Source organism: Carlito syrichta, unplaced genomic scaffold, assembly GCF_000164805.1.
Source record: "Carlito syrichta isolate Samal-C Ts95f unplaced genomic scaffold, Tarsius_syrichta-2.0.1 Scaffold309490, whole genome shotgun sequence".
NCBI classification, from domain to species: domain Eukaryota; kingdom Metazoa; phylum Chordata; class Mammalia; order Primates; family Tarsiidae; genus Carlito; species Carlito syrichta.
Window position 1 is genome coordinate 196276 of NW_007253586.1, and position 2455 is coordinate 198730.

Genomic DNA, 2455 nt, shown 5'->3' on the forward strand with positions numbered 1-2455 from the left:
ATTCACATTCAGGTTGATTATTGAAATGTGAGAGTTCATCCCTATCATAGAGTTCTTATAGAGTTGCTGTTCTTCCACTTGATTTTTTTGTCTTTCTTTTGGTTTTGGGGATGGTTTGTGTGTATTTTATTCTTTTTCCTGTATTCTTGTGAAGAACGTTGTTCTTTTTTCCTTTTCTTCTGTGTTTAGTGCTTTCTTAAGTGTTTCATGTAGAGGTGGTCTGGTGGCAGTGTAAGTTCTTAGGCATTGGATATCTGGGAAAGATTTTAATTCTCCCTCACTGATTAAGCTTAGCTTGGCCGGGTAGGTTATTCTTTGTTGAATTTGTTTATCTTTTAGGATTTTGAAGATAGGGCTCCAGCGCTTCTAGCTTGCAGAGTTTCTGTTGATAAATCTGCTGCTATTCTAATTGGTCTTGTATGGTAGGTGATCTGGCCTTTATCTCTTGTTGCTTTTAGGATTTTTTCTTTTATGCCTACTTTGTTTAGGTGAATTATTATGTGTCTAGGAGTTGGTCTTCTCATTTGTTGTCTTGCAGGGATTCTCTGAATCTCTTGTGTTTGAATTTTTGCATCACTGATTAGATAAGGGAAGTTTTCTTGAATGATCTCATGGAAAGTTGGTTCCAGTGTGGTCTCTGTCTCTCTTTCTGCCTTAGGAAGGTCAATTACTCTTAATTTCAGTCTCTTGAAGTAATGGCTCATCTCTTGAAAGTTTTGTTCTGTCTTTTTGAGTTTATTTTCTGTGATTTTAAGAGTTTGGGTTAGTTCTATATTTTGGTCCTCAAGCTCTGAGATTCTTTCTTCTGCTTGGGTAATTCTGCTTTCCATGCTTATCAGTTTGTTATTTATTTCATTCACAGTATTTTTTATTACTGTTATCTCAGATATCAACTCCTTCCTAGTTTCTTCTTGTGTCTCCTCAATTCTTTTTAATCTCTCCATTAATGTCTTGATATCTAGGTTTGTGGTTTGAGACCCTTCATTCTGGGGGCTCTTCATTGTTAGCATTGCGAAGTCAGTTTTCTCAGTGTCTGCCCTCCCAGGGGTCTGGGAGAGACCCATACTCTTCTTTTGGTTTTTCTTCATTTGTGTAGATATTTCTCTCTCTCTCCCTTTCCCTCCCCTTCTTTAATTCTATTTTTGAAGGAAGTTGGGTTGCTTTTGTTTCACTTGTGCAATATCCTGTTCTTCCTTATGAGGGTCTTCTGGCTTTGTTCACTTTTGAGGTTGGAGTGTGGGCTGCGGGCTGTACTTTTTGCAGTTTTGAGGTTTAATTGATGGGGAAGCTGAGGTTCAGAATGTATATGCTGATTCTAGCATCCACCAACAGGTGTATGAGCACACTGGAACCTGTTTCTCACTGCCTTACAATCTGTCCATGCAGCGGTATGTAGGTTTTGTCCCTAGATTAAACGGAGGTATAAAAGAGGAAAATAATGGAGGAAGGGTGTGTCAATAGGAAGTTAGAAAGAAAGAAGAGCGAGAGGGAAAACATACATACATACCAACTAACAGGTGAGAAAGAGACACAAGGCCGGAGAGAAGTGAAAAAAAACACGTAAGCAATATTCCCTAAAGAATACTGGTAGCTACACACAGACAGACCAATAAAATCCTTAAACAGTGTAAGTCAGAAGGCAAACAACAAAAGTGATCAAAACAAACAGTCAAAATGATAAAATCAGAAGTCAAAATAAGAGATTAGACTAAGGTCACTTCAGCTCTGATCTCCAGCCTCTCCCCTTTGTTTTTCATTGTAGGCAGCTAGATTTACTCGCAGTTTGGGTTTTTTTTTTTTTTTAGCCTGCTGCCTGGGAGGCTTGCAATGCTCAGTTGGTTTTGTCTGATTCAGCGTAGCGGTGGGGCTTTGTCTCCTATTTAGCGACATTACCTTAGGAACCAAGGTGGGGATTGCTGATAGGTGGGCGGGCAATGCAAATCTCTTCCTGGAGAATGGCCGAGGTCGCAGTTTCACTTTTGCAGATCATTTCTCTCTGCTTGTCTGGGTCCCTAAGCTTGGAGTCGCCTGCTGAGTGCCTCAGCCAGGGTGGGCCCAGAGCTCCAGGTCTCCAAAGCTCCAAAGGGCAGGCGGTGAGTGGGGAGAGTGGCCCTGGACTCCCCACAGGGTACTTTAGCCAGGAATGGGACTGGTGTCTCTGAGGGGTGGGTGCTCAGAATCTCCCTGAGTGACTGGTGGCTTGGTGCTGGGTGCTGGGTGAGAGACGATGTAGCCAGGGAGGGAGCCAAGACACGAGACTCCCACACAGGCAGGAGTCACATATGGTGGAATAGCAGCAGCCAGGGGTTGCAATATCTGGCCCTGCCTGGGTCTGTAGGTCCCTGGGCCTTGGACCAGTGTGGCTGGCGGTGGGCAGGGGGATATGGGAAGAAAAGTAAGAGTCTTTTTGGGAACTCATGTTCAGAGAATCTCACAAGTCCACCTATGCCATCGC